Consider the following 14,790-nt stretch of genomic DNA (forward strand, 5'->3'; position numbering starts at 1 on the left):
TAGATGCACTGGAAAGTGGGGTTCGCTTTCCCTTTTTTAATCCTTTGTTCTCAGCCGTTCTGAATCACTGGGACATTTGCCCTGGAATGCTTCTTCCCAATAGCTGGCATCTCATCGTCGGCTTCTTGGGTTTGTGTTTTGAACTTGGCATTCACCATCTCTTTCTCTCTTTGTGCATTTTCGTGTTCTTTCTATCTCCCATCCTCCTGGCTGGGTTTTTCTGTCCAAATGCAATAAAGCTGAACTTGATTGGAGGGGCAGCATCCTTGCCAAAGGAACTTGCCCTTCTAACCACAAAAGATGGTGCGAGCGATACTTTTTCTGTTGAGCGCCTCCATCAGATCTTAACTTCCCAACCGTCTGGAGGCGGTGTGCTTCTTCTTCTGGGAATAACCGAGGCCTTCCCTTATCCAAAGAAGACAAGGTGGCCATCAGGAAGATCAAATTCATTCCATGGTATCAAGAGATACATGGACTTGAGGTGGAGTATAACTCCATTCTTCAGTACTGGGGCTTGGCTCATTGTGAGCTTCTAACCATCATCCTTTAATCTTACTGAAGTGATACATCTTTAATTCTGGCTCTTGCTCTTCTTTGCAGTGCCTCCAAGAATGAACCCCGAGAATCTGCGAGTGAAGGCCGCTAGGGCCGTTGTGACAGCCGAGCAACGATCGCCTAGAGCCTTGACCGTTGAGCAAGAGGCTTCTGTTCCCTCTCCCGACCCCTCTTATAGGAGTATCAGGAATATCAGGCCCGTGGCTGATGCTTCGGGTAAAGGGAAGAAGCCGATGGTGGAGAGGTCTAATGTCTCCTCTTCCGCCAGAATCAAAAGGAGGCATGATACAATTGATGCTTCCTCCCATAAAAAATCCAAGAATTATGCGGATTGTGAGGAGGTCTTCACCCCCTAGTGGACCTTGAAGTTGACCAACAGGGTGACACAAGATCCTGAGAAAGCTGCAGAGTGGAGCTCCCTCAGTCTTATTCTTTCTGATCGCCAGGAATTTGAAACCCTGGACGACGTTGCCCTTGTTAGTCAATCCACAAGGTACTGGTCTTTTTGCTTACTTATTTTTTCATAATTTCTTATAACTTCTTCTGATAATTTCTGCCTTCCCAGGAATGTTATGTTGAGCTTCTATCAACACATGGAAGCATTGAGCCGGGTTGGCCGCAACAGCTCCTTGCTGCAAACCTGTGAAGAGAATTTGGCCAAAGCCAATTCTGAGATAGACCAGCTCACTGCAACTGCCGAGGAGCTGCAAAGAAAGCACGAGGAAGAAGTGAACTCCCTAAAGGAGGCCCTTAATTCTTCAAAGGCTCGTGGCTGTTGCTGTCGAGCGCGAGGCCAAGAAGCAGAAAGAAGCTGCCACGTTGTTTGGTGACAAACTGGAATTTCAATGTGCGGAGAATGAGAGATATCTGAAGTGGGCGGTCCCTAGCAAGCCCGAGCACATCAAGCCAGAGCTTCGGAAAGATTGTGTTCGGAAGTACCTGAACAACGTACCTTTCTCCGAACTGCTAGGTGCCTACAACATCCAAGCTTATCGCTTGGGGCAGAATGACGTTTGGGAAAGAATTCTCACATCAATCCCTTCCTTTGATACTGCTCCCTTTCGTAAGGTGTGCCATAAAGAGGTCTTCAGGAAATTAGGCATGGATCTCCTAGACTGGGCTGAGGAAGAAGATGATCCTTTTCCTGCTGACCCACAATATGAGGCATACCTTGCTGACGAGCCGGCACTTCCAGAGGAAAAGTCACAAGCTGCTGCTGAAGGGGGTTATGTCAACGTCAATCTTGAGGAAGGCTCTTCTCAGGATCCTGAGAAAAATCCTCCTGTCTAGGGCTCCTCGGGCATCAATGAAGAAGAGGCTTAGGGAGTTATCTCTTTTTTTTTTTGTAAAGATGACCTCCCTGCTAATGAATAGACACTTCTTTTTCATGTTGGCCTTACCATTTCCCCATCTCCTATCGAAATCTTGTCTTGAATATCAAAATATAAATGATAAAACTTATCACTTAACTTCACATTCTTCGACGAATGATAAAACTTGTTAAGATATTATGAAGATACGTTTTGGAAAGATGCATTAACCTTTCTCACTCATTCATTTAATGCAAAGTCCACACGTTTCCCTTCTGGTATCCGTGAAGTCCAAACGTTTCCTTGCCTTAGTATACCATTCACTGTTTTCAATGAATCGGTAATACATCCATTATCACAATGGCGGTGCGACGATTGGAGGTATCCCTGCATCGAATGCTCGCCTCCACATGTTTCCATGTGGCCTTCCTCTGACCGTTGATTTTCTTGTTGTGGATTTCAAAGCCTCATTTCGATCTTGGCCATTGGTTGTCTTTAGCTCTCAACCATCGTCTTAATACCTGAGGCTATTTAAAGCCTTCATGGGTACTCTCCATCTATTCTGCTATTTGCAAGTTAGATTTGCTAAAGCGACATTCCGTCCTCCTGCTTGCTTCCGTATCCTCGTACTCCAACAATAACTCTATCAACTTCTGGACAAGTGAGTTTTTTGATTACTCATCTCTTTCCCTTTCCCCCTGAGTAAACTGCACAGTAGTATTACTTGGGGTTTAGTTAATCGGGTTTGCACATTTGACAGAGAACTAGGGTTTTCCCTTGTTGCTGTTTTTGTTGGGCTTTTGTACTGATACGGCTTTTTCTGTGTATACAGTGGCTCCCAGAATCGATCTAAACTTTATCAGAGCGAAGTCTTGTAAAAAAATCGTTTCGTCGGCGGTGGTTGGGGCCAGTGAGGTGGTTTCAGCTAGTGAATCCTCCAAGCGTAGGGCGACTGTTGTTGGTGAATCTTCAAGTCAGATTCCCACAGTTTCTATTGATGCCGCCCCTACGCCTCTTCTGCCTGAAGTGATCGCTCGTTCTTCCCAGGAAGATCTTGATCAATCCGTTGCTGATGGCACTGCTGACGCCCCTGCTGCAGAGACCGTTCATGCACCCCCGAAGGAGATTCTTCGGGCATCTGAGGCAACTATGTTGGCGTCTGATGAAGGTGTGGTCCCAGCAGGTGCTGCTCCTATTTCCAATTCTAGTGCTTGTTTGGCATCCTCCTTCTCTCCTTTGGAGTTGGAGGATTTTGCCACCGGGAAGTGCAGTCAGGTGACAAGTGATGCAGCTCATCCTTCTCTTCCTTCGCCCGAATTAGTGTCAAACGAGTTTGACAGAGCGTTGGAATGGTGCACTGCTACTCGAATGACTTCTGAGAGCGCAGTTCTTTCCAAACTTCCAGATGAGGTCTTTATGAAGTCAATGGTGATGTAAGTCTTTCTTCATTATCTTTTGATTCTGAATATTACTCTTCTGCTCCTTTTAACTTGGAAGTTGTTTGTAGGAGTCTTACTGGTAACTTCCACAACCAAGTGGAAGCAGCCTCTAGGCTCAATAGGTTGAGCAATGAAGTTTCTAGGCTTCGGGAAATCTCTGAAGCTAAAGATGCTGAGATTGCTCGCCTTAGGAAACTAGCTTGGGAGGTTGCAGGAGAAAAGAATTCGGTGATCGATCGCCTTCGGTCAGACTTGGATGATGCCAGGGAGAAGATCCGGCAACTGAAGCGAGGAGTTGGAAAGTCAGGAGCCAAAAGATCTGAAGCGTTACCTCAAAGGCAAGCTGTCGTTCCTTTGCCCGAATCCCTTCCAACTGATGTTCGCAGAGCCTGCGTCTTCAAGTATTTACACAGTAAGCCCTTTGTTGATATGCTGAATGCTTATAACTTGCAGGCGTACCGGGAAGGTGAGAACGAAGTATGGGAATCAATATTAAGGAAAGATTCTCATTTTGATACGACTCCCTATAGTGCTGTTTGCCATCCTGAAGTATTTAGCAACTTGAGCCTTTCTCCTCCTGACTGAACCAAAAATAAGATTGATCCTCCGCCTTCCGATCCAGATATTATGCATTATCTGGAAGATTCTCCTGTTTATTCTCCCTTGGAAGGATTCAATTATGACGAGCTCGCCTTGAATGCAAGTTTGGTCGAAGACCCTACTTCTCCTGGACAAGCTGGACAAAGAGTATGAAATTGCGGAGGATTTTATATGTACTGAATTTTTTTTTTTTTTTATAATCCTCATTTCTTCTCTTCTTTTCCTTGAATCCATACCAATGATTGGCTCATGTGTTTGTCCTAGCAAAGTTGTGCCGATCTTGTATAACTTCTTAATGATCACCAATGATGACTTCTTTTTTGACCGAAGATTGTATCCAGTTCTTGTAATCTTATATTTGATGTTGAAACTGGCCTCTTTTGGTCTTTTGAAGAAATAAGAACTTAACTTCATCTTGAACTTTGCTAGTCATTTGAATCGTTGTTGCATTAGGTCTTAGTTGTTTGGAACAATGCATCTACTTAAAGATTTCCGAAGAAATACAATAAGTCTGAGAAGGAACTCACTCGGGTTTTAAACCGATGCCTTTACTTAAGGATTTCCGGAGAAATACAATAAGTCTGAGAAGGAACTCACTCGGGTTTTAAACCGATGCCTTTACTTAAGGATTTCTGGAGAAATACAATAAGTCTGAGAAGGAACTCACTCGAGTTTTAAACCGATGCCTTTACTTAAGGATAATTCAAAAATTCAATAAGTCTTGAAGGAACTTACTTGGGTTTCAAACCGACGCCTTACGGAAGGAACTCAAATTGCAGACAGTCAAACTGAGTACCATGGTCAGTGACGATAATCTTTGGAATCCCAAAGCGATATAAGCACGAATTTCTCCACTTTTTTCTCAGTAATTGTTACCAGGGCGCTGGCTTCAACCCATTTCGTGAAGTAATCAATTGCTACTATCAGATATTCTTGTCCGCCTGACGCTTTGGTGAATTTGCCCATGATATCAATTCCCCACATTGCAAAGGGAATGGGATCTAGGATTGAAGTCATGGTTTCCGCTGGGCGCTTCGATACTGTAGCATGAATTTGACAGTTGCCACATCGGCGAACATACTCCATAGCAGCCTCTTGGATCTTAGGCCAATATTGTCACATCCTCCCAGCCAGTACCCTAACTGGCATACCTGAGAGTGTGATCCACAGCCCCAAAGATCAAGTATCGAGGAAATCATCCTCCCACATATACAATAACATAATCATAAACAGGAAATAAATCAAGTTTTAATATTATAAACAAGGTTCAAAACAAAAATGAATAATCAGTATAATCAGAGTGCGGAAAGATACCAGATATCCAATGATATCAAAAAGGAGTAAAGTGAGGCGGAAACTCACTTCACCAAAAATAGCGGAACGTAGTATGAAAGTCAAAAGGAATTACAACTGAAACAAATGTACTAAGAAATAAACTAAGATCAAGCATCTTCAAGTTTATGGATAACGTCTTCATAAGTATGGACTTCGTCAATCCAATGAATCCGTTCTAACTCTATGCTGTTTTCAAAAGTAGTACGCAGCTTGATCCGCCGGGGGATCATCAGAGTAATCTTGATCGTCGCCAGCACCTTGCGTGTAATACGCTTCATTGGCTTACGCTTCACTGTACTGCTCGTCATAATAATCTGTACCTGCAGGATAATCTAAACAAAGAATGTACAAAAAAAAAAAAAGGAATGAGTTTCGAAGAAACTCAGTAAGGTAGTTAAATCCATAACATCATAGATAACATGTGGCAAAACATAACATGATGCAATGCAGTATGAAACAGATAAAGTATGAATGCATCTAACTCTATGTATGCTGGTCTCTATGGCAGACATGCTTTAAGTCATAGCACCGTACTTCTTAAGGAAAGTCCGCTCACACCCTCAACCATTTAAGGTATCTTAGGCAGCCGGTTGGTAATGGGTCCTGCATCCTTCTCGGACAAACCATGGTAGGGGTTAAGTCAACACACTCTCTTACAACCATTTGGCATAAGTACTGGCGCATGTCAGGGAAAAGCCTAGCCCAATGCAAGTCATCTACTTAGTTACCTCAAGTCAGTTCCAAATAGTTCCATTCCTCCCCTCTCGGGATCCTTTCCGGTATCCTTCACACTAGAGTCACGGTTATTACTCACCGGACTCATCAACCCTATTGGTTATCCACATATGGTAAACGGAAAGCTCTCATGTCCCCTCACGGATATAACTCACCGGTCTCGAGCGCCCATGAGCCCAAGTCTAGCCATATGCAACCCTCCAATAAATGGTCCCCACAATGTGATTCCCATCCTCTCACGGATATAACTCACCGGTCTTGAGCACCCGTGAATCCCCATTGCTACCACGGGTCGTTCGGTCTCAAATACCCTTCCAAATCGGGTCTGATATAACAGGGGTGTATCCTAGTCAAACACTGCTAGACATCCCTAGGTATGACAACCATTGATTCGGGAAAGTGTCGATGGGCAACCCCGAAAACATCCCATACTATTTCCGATAATGTCCAAGGATAGAAGTGTCAAAAGGACACCTCCCAATCCCAAACCAAACTTAATCAAACACATTCTCATATCAGTCATGACATTCACAACCAGTAGTTCATCATATAAAAGAGAATGTTAAAAGCAACATCAGATTAAGCAGTAATAAGTAATTCATATAACATAAATAATGAAAAAGATGATATAAACAAGTGCTACTGTTCCCACAGTAGGAGATCATAATTAAAATACAATAACAGTAGGTAATCTCATAGTTTCATAAAGTAGAAACCAGAGAACAAATAATCTATGCAGTTAAGGAATTAACTGTCCTTACCTTCTAACTTGGATGGGATCTTAAAGAATCAAGTATGATCTTGACTAAACCTGAGAAGACAGTCCTAAACAAGTGCACACAACATGTTAGGAAAGATGCATAAAGGAAAAGATCATAAATCAATCGAAACAGACCAAGATTGAGGTTGTTGTACTCATTGGTAGATTGATTGGTCTGCTGGACCAGTCGACCAATGCAGAAAGTGGCCTGCAAGAATCCAAATTTTGAGAATCCAGAGCCAAATTCGATGGTTCAAAAGGGTACAAATCAGAGGGGAATTATCATGGTAGTATCCTAGGGTATAGAAGACATCAATCATAGATCAAAACAAGTTCCCAAGTTACAACCTAGAAATCATGAGGTTAACCCAATTAGGTTGAACATAGGTTAGGAGGGAAAAATAGAAAAATTAAAGATAATGAACTAGGATATGAAAGAATTCAGATCTAGTAAAGAAAACATAATGATTGGGTTAACATGATCAACAAGGGGGTTCTTGGGTTTGATCCAAGAAAATTAGGGTTTCACCCTTTTGGCTCCCTGCACAAAGGTTGAGAGCTCCGGATGAACAAAGACAAATCAAAACAGGAAATATAGATGATTAAGTTTTAGTTTAACACAATGTCACCCAAAAAGGATTTCCCTTTCACAAGGTAGGTTACCAAAAGTTCTCCAGACAATCACACAGGTTAGGGTTTCAAAGGATTACGGTTAGGTTTTCAAGAATTCAACAGGCAGGGTTTAAGATCATGATGATGATCATGAGTCTTAAAGAATATGGTGAGATCAGAGAATTCATGATTACAAGAATGCTTCATCATCTTTCTGATCTCAATGAAGAACATAATAAAAGAAAGAAAATCAGAGATAGAAGACAAAGTGAGTGAAATCATACCTTTTCCGTAGGAAGATGAAGAATTCTTCAAGTCTTTGCGAGAAATCACCAAAGAATGCAAGGGAATGGGTTAGATTAGGGTTCTAACTCGTTCCAGAGGCTTAAGAGGCAGAGTATTCCCGAGATTAGACTTAAATAGAAGAGACAGGATTCAAATTTCAAAAAACAGAATCAATTGGTCGATTGGTCCAATCGACCAATGAGTCGACCAATCAAGACAGCAACTTCAAAATAGGGAATTGAAGGCTCAGATCAAGTCCAAACATCAAGGGGTTTTGCACACACCTAGAGTGACATACCTAGGGGTTAGAAATGCTTTCGAATCAATACAGAGACCACTCCAAGACCATCAACTAATCCAATCTTCATCCGGGTGCAGTTTCCACCATTGGGACACGAGCATCAACACTCATGGATTCCAATCCAGCCATCAAGTCTTCAATAGAAATGGCCCAAAGATGACTTCTTGCCTTACTTCGGGTCATTGGACCTACAAATAACAAAGTTTCTGGATTAAGGTCAGGGCTGGGTCTCACAAATATAACCCAAATCTTAGAATTTTGTGGGCCAGGGCTCGTGCACCCATGTGAGCTCCACAAATTCCTTCATGAACCTCAACCAAGGCTGATTTTGCTCCTTCGGGACCTATACATCTAATAAGGGGTCCAGAATAAGATCTTTTGTATAGTCTCCCATTCTGAATGACAAATCTCGCCGATTGTATTTTGATCAATCTTGCTTCTTTTGGATCCTCAGGTAATTTGTCATCTCTCAGATACTCGGATTATCAGATCCATCCAGCAACGCTCTGCTTCAATATAAGAAATTTCTTTCTCATGATAACTTGGAAATGTTATCTCTTCAATGTAGACCGAAGGGTCTAGATTCTTTTCTTTGGCATTGGCTAGTTGGGATAGCTCATCGGCAACTGAATTTTCAGTCCTCGGAATCTGAGATATCTTCAAATTCCGAAATTGGTTTTGAAATGCCTGCACTATCTCCCGATATTTTTGCAAGCGTGGTTCTTTAATGCCATACTCCCCCTGGACTTGGTTGACTATAAGTTGAGAGTCACTATAAATAGTAACATCTGTGATAGATAATGCCTTTGACAACTGAAGTCCAGCTATCAGAGCCTCATATTCTGCTTCATTATTACTTGCTTCGAATGCAAATCTCAAAGCATAGCGAATAATAAATCCTGCTGGACTTTTCAATAGAATTCTAGCTCCTGCTCCATTTTTATTACTCGAACCATCCACATATACCTCCCAAGTGGTTGGTATAATGGGATCTTCAATGGTGGACTCCACTGGTGCAGTAGTTTCTACCACAAAATTGGCTAGTGCCTGAGCTTTGATTGCGGTTCTGGGCTTAAAGCTCACTTGGAACTCGCTGAGTTCAACCGACCTGGCCACCATCCTTCCAGACAAATCAGGTTTATTAAGAACTTTACTGAGAGGAAAAGTTGTAAATACCTCAATTGGATGAGCCTGGAAGTATGGCCTTAGCTTCCTGGCGGCCATCATGAGAGCCAGGGCCTGCTTCTCAATCTGCGAATATCGTGTCTCCGCATCTAGCAATACGTGGCTCACATAGTAAATCGGCCACTGTTTTTTATCTTTTTCACGAACAAGTACTGCACTGACCGCTGAAAGGGACGTTGCTAGATATAGCTGTAATATTTCCCCCTTCTCTGGTTGGGACAAGATTGGCGGTTGTACGAGTGCTTCTTTTAATTCCTCGAAAGCTTTCTGGCATTCTTCGGTCCATTTTGCTTCCTTGCTGCCCCTAAAATCTTTGAGTGCCTTGAAGAATGGCAAACACTTTTCTCCAGACTTGGAGATGAAACGATTCAAAGCAGCAACTCTCCCTGTTAAACACTACACATCACGAACAGTTTTGGGAGCCTCCACATCAACCAGAGCCTGTATTTTGGCAGGATTAGCCTCAATACCTCTCTGTGACACCATGAAGCCCAAAATTTGCCTGAAGAAACTCCAAAGACGCACTTTTCTGGATTCAGCTTCATTTGATATTTTCGCAGCACTGAGAATACCTCAGTCAAATCTGCAATATGATTTGCTTTTGTAAAGCTCTTCACAAGCATGTTGTCCACATAAGCTTCGACATTCTTCCCTATCAAGTCTTTGAAAATCTTGTTGACGGCCCTCTGATATGTAGCTCCTGCATTCTTCAGGCCAAATGGCATGACTTTATAATAGTAGCTTTCACGATCAATCATGAAAGCCGTGAACTTCTCATCTTCCTTATTCATAAGGATCTGATTATACCCTGAGTAGGCATCCATGAAACTTAGAGTTTCATATCCTGCAGTCGCATCTATCAAGAGGTCAATCCGAGGCAACGGATAGCAATCTTTAGGGAAAGCCTTGTTGAGATCTGTGTAGTCTGTACACATCCTCCACTTCCTATTTGTCTTTTTTACTATTACCACGTTAGCTAACCAAGTTGGGCATTCAATTGGTTCTATGAAACCAGAATTCTTCAGATTTTCAACTTCACCCCGAACAACTTCATACTTTTCAATGGAGAAATTTCTCCTTTTCTGTATCACTGGTTTCACCTTCGGATCTATCCAGAGTTTATGCTCTGCGACAGCCCGATCGATTCCTGGCATGTCTTCAGCAGACCATGCAAATATGTCATTATTCTGTTTAAATAACTTCAACTCATCTTTGAATTCCTCCAGTTGTTCAAACCCGATATAAGTAATCTTCTTCTTATCCTCGGTACACAGTTGGATTTGCTTTAGCTTCTCCACTGGTTCGAGCCTTTGCATTTCTGCTTCTTCTCGATCGTCTCGAACTTCTATTGGTAGGGCAATCGCCTTCCTCGGGCCCTCCTTGTCTTTTAAATAGGCAACGTAACATTGCCGAGAGATCCTCTGGTCAGAGGAAACTTGACCAATTCCCATATCAGTCGGGAATTTTATCTTCAGGTGTTTTGTCGAAACAATAGCACCTATTTTGGATAAAGATGGTCGCCCAAGGATAACATTATAAGCCTGGCAGTTCCGAACGACCAAAAAATTGATTCGGACGGTTGTTTCTTTCGAAAAACTTCCAATAGATAAGTCCAACTAGACAGATCCTTCGCCACCGCTTGATGATCCTGCAAAACCATATAGATGCGTGGATGAAGGCTCCATCAAGTCCTCATCCACCTTCAGCTTTTGATACACTTCATAAGAAATTAGGTCAGCTACAGACCCCGTATCAACCAAAACTCTATGCACTTCCCGGCGTGCAATCTCTACCTTGATGACTATGGCATCATCATGAGGTAAACAAACGCTTCTTTCATCCTCCTCGCCAAAGGTGATAGAATCTTCACCATTCAGCTTCTTTCGCTTCTGCGTCTTTCCGGTTCTGACAAATTTGGATTTTGTTTTCAAACTTCGGAGTGATTCGGGCTCTGGTCCTCCGAAAATGGTAAGGATCAGTGACCGAGTAACTTCAATCACCTCCTTGCCCTTCTTAGATTTCGGAGCCTCCCTTGATCGTTCTGAACTAACCGAACGATCCCTTTTAGGGGCAGCCGCGCGTGGCTCACGTGGCTCCTCTCTTCTTCTGCTAACAAAATTGGACAAGTGTCCCTGAGATATTAATCTTTCAATATCTGCTTTCAGATGACGACAGTCATTTGTATAATGACCATAGTCCTTATGGAATCGACAATACTTTTCTCGATCCTGCTACTCTCCAGGTTTCAAAAGAATTTTAGGTGGCCACTTCAAAATATTTTTCCTTTTGATGATATTTAGAATATCAGCCCGAGGAGCATTCAATGGAGTATATTCACTTTTACCTGGAGACCTCTGGCGCCAAGCCTGAGATTTTCCAACCCAATCGCGGACATTTTTCTTTGGCTTCTGCTTCTGTTCAGGAGCCTTCTGTTCCTTATTGGAGACTTTGTTATCTCCTTGGCGCGCATCTAGGATCTCCATGACTTCGGCCTGGTTCTAGCATCTCTGTACCAACTCAGCATAAGTTGCAAGCATATCCTGTAGTAATAACTCCAGGAGTTTCTGGTTAGTGAGTCCAGTGAATAGAGCAATTTTGGCTACTTGCTCATCCAAATTTTCTATCTCCATCGTTACTTTGTTGAATCTTTTCAGAAACTCTCTGATCGATTCACCTTTTCCTTGTCTAACAGTAAACAAGGTTTCTTCCGTTTTTTTTTTTGACCTGTATTCCACTCTGGAATCACCCTATGAATTTGCGCGCCAACTCATCAAAGTTTACGATCCTTCCAGATGGGAGGTTCGAAAACCACTTTTGTGCTGCTCCGGTTAAAGATGAACCAAAAACCCCGAATAGAATTTCATCATAATTACCTGAGACTGCCATGGTCTGCTGGTAATAGCCAATGTGGGCTGTTGGATCTCCAGAGCCATCGAATGTAGAAAAGGTAGGCAAATGGAAGTTATGGGGAAACTGATATCCCGCAATTGGCTCAACGAAGGGGGTCTTTCGAATGACTGAGTAAATATCCTCAGTTATCCTTCCCTTAGTCAACTGCCCTAACTTCTGATTGATGTTGGCCAATTCCTGACCAATCTGGGTCAGGTGATCTTCAGCAATATGATCACGACCTCGATTAACACGATCTTCACAAGCTATTCGATCATTACGAACGGCCCGTCCATCACGAACATTCCGCTCATCGCGAACTGCTTGATCATCACGAACGGTCCTTCTGACAGTTGGTGAGTGAGTTCTCACCCCTGTATCCAACCTTGTATTTGAATCGGTTGTACTTTCCTGCGGTCTGTCGAACCGATCATCTCGCCTAGGTTGATCGTCAATTCTCCTAGGTCCTCGGTCACCTTCACGAAAGTTCTGACCGATATTCCGATCTTCAGCCAATCTTTGGTCACGTGGTAGCACATGCCTCCCTGAATCACGATGATCAGGTTCTTGTGGTAAAACCACTCGTCTGGTGAGTACGCGGAGTGCTTGGCTCACCTCCAAGAGTTGAATCTTCACCTGATTCAATTGATCTTGGAATGTATATGGAGGATTGTGTCCTCCCTGACCACCATCTACTTCAATAGGATGTTGGCTTCCCTGAGGAACGTCTGGATTGTTCACTCCAGGAATTTGAACACCGGAATCGCGTTGTGCAGCGGCTGCTGCTAATCTAGTCACCATGGCTTTACAAGTCTTTCCCACAGACAGTGCCAAATGATGCGTCCAAAATTTGCTCAGCCCTTAGATCTCCTTGTGATGACCTGCAAAAATAAAACATCAGATGTGGCCCGACCGCGGGGGTGGGGAGTCCACCTCCGAAGGCTAACTTAGTTGATGAACTTAATCACAAACGGCTCTGCTAGAAGCACAGAGCTAAGGAATGAAGAATTGGGAAAGGTGTTATAGATCGTAAGCCCCTGATAGTTTACGTCTATCAGTGTGTATTTGAATCTGAGTCTGAGTCTCTCACCTCGTATGGCAGTGAGGTTTATATAGAGTGTACCTTCGAATCTCCTTCGTTGGATGCACTTGAGCCTTCTTCGGGTAGTCGTTGGATCTTAACGGTTAGATCCGTTGAGCAATAGACTTCTACTAGTTTGGACTAGTAAAGGACTCCTGAGATAACCTTTAGGTTATGCGATGATTATCCCTTTGATAATGATTAGCCGCAGCCGTCAATTTGAGTCTGCCATCATTAGGGTAATTAACCTAATCCATAAGTTGGATTAGGGCGTGCTTGTAGCTGAATAAGTTTTCTTCCTCAGCAAGCCATCTTACGGATTCGGTTCGCTCGAGAGCAAGTCGATTCCTTCTATCTCGACCGGAGTCGAGGATCAAACCAAGTATGAACCTGGTTCGATCATATTTTCTCCATATCAATTGTTGCGTGCTCTATCACGATTTCAAACATCGGGTACACTCTTTCATCTATTTGCTTCTATCATGTTTTTTATATCTTGCATGCACTCAAGTCATTACATAATTTAAGTGTGTGGGGTGTCAACTCGAGTAAGACTCGTTGATAGTAGGTAGAGCATTGTCACAGAGATAAAAAGTGCCCAATTTTTATGGCTTTGGTAAGATAAATGTTTAATTCCTTGCTTGGATGAGAAATAAGAGTTTAAGGGTTTGAGAAGTTCCATTTGATGTGATGAGCACCCTCTTGAGAGAATAGTAATGAGTTTTACATTTTGAGACTGAGATTGAATTGAAAAATAGGAACTCCAGCTAATCCGAAAGGTTTGACCATCTAGTTTTCTTGTATTGCCTTGTGCTTATGGTGACAAGTTGAGACCAATTTTAGACTGCTTAAATGTGAATTGAATTGAATTATAATATAAAAAGAAAAAAAATATGCTGAAGTTTAAAGTTGAGACCTCCTTCTTAGCTTGGTGTCACCAACATCGTGCCTCGTGTCAAATAGTTGGGGTGTCCTTGGTCCAAACTTGGCATGTAGCTTGGTTGGCTTAAGTAAGTAAGTTCGAGGGGTATTCTACACCTAGTCTTTTAAGGCCATCTGGCTTGAGAGCAGCTGACCCAACACTCATTACATAGGCCATCTAGAAAGCTTAAGAGGGAAGACATTGCACGGACTAGAACTATGAGCATTAAAGAGATAAGTGAATTAATGTGCTTATAAAGGTGAAATGTCTAAGAAGGTCAATATTGCTTAGATCTTGAGTTCTTGGTATTATTTGGTACCTAGGTTAGTCTTATCTGAAGATGAATTGGTGAGCTGAAGATAAGAGGAGACTTCTCGGTTGAATTGTTTGCCTAGAGCTAGACTCAAGAGAGGGTGTAAAGAGCTTAAGTGTGGGGGTGCCTATATTCCCTTCAATCTTTACTGGAGTGTCTTTGTCTTGGAATCTATCTTTTTACTCTTACTATTGCCAGAATAATTAGAAGAACACTTAAGAATTTTGTGTGTATATTTTCTGCAAACACTCACGAGACACAACTTGTCCACTAGGGTAACCTAGGGGTTTAAAGGCTTGTTGCACAGGCTAACAGCTGCAACCGTGATTCTTACGAAAGTGAGTTAGGTTTTTCTTTATTTATTTTCCGTATTGCTTTTATTATTTCGTTTTGCTCAAGGACAAGCAAACACTTAAGTGTAGGGGTATTTGATAAGCATTCATTTATCATTATTTATTTGATTTAATT

Source organism: Hakea prostrata, chromosome 3, assembly GCF_041222555.1.
Source record: "Hakea prostrata isolate BN-2017 chromosome 3, UWA_Hpros_2, whole genome shotgun sequence".
NCBI classification, from domain to species: domain Eukaryota; kingdom Viridiplantae; phylum Streptophyta; class Magnoliopsida; order Proteales; family Proteaceae; genus Hakea; species Hakea prostrata.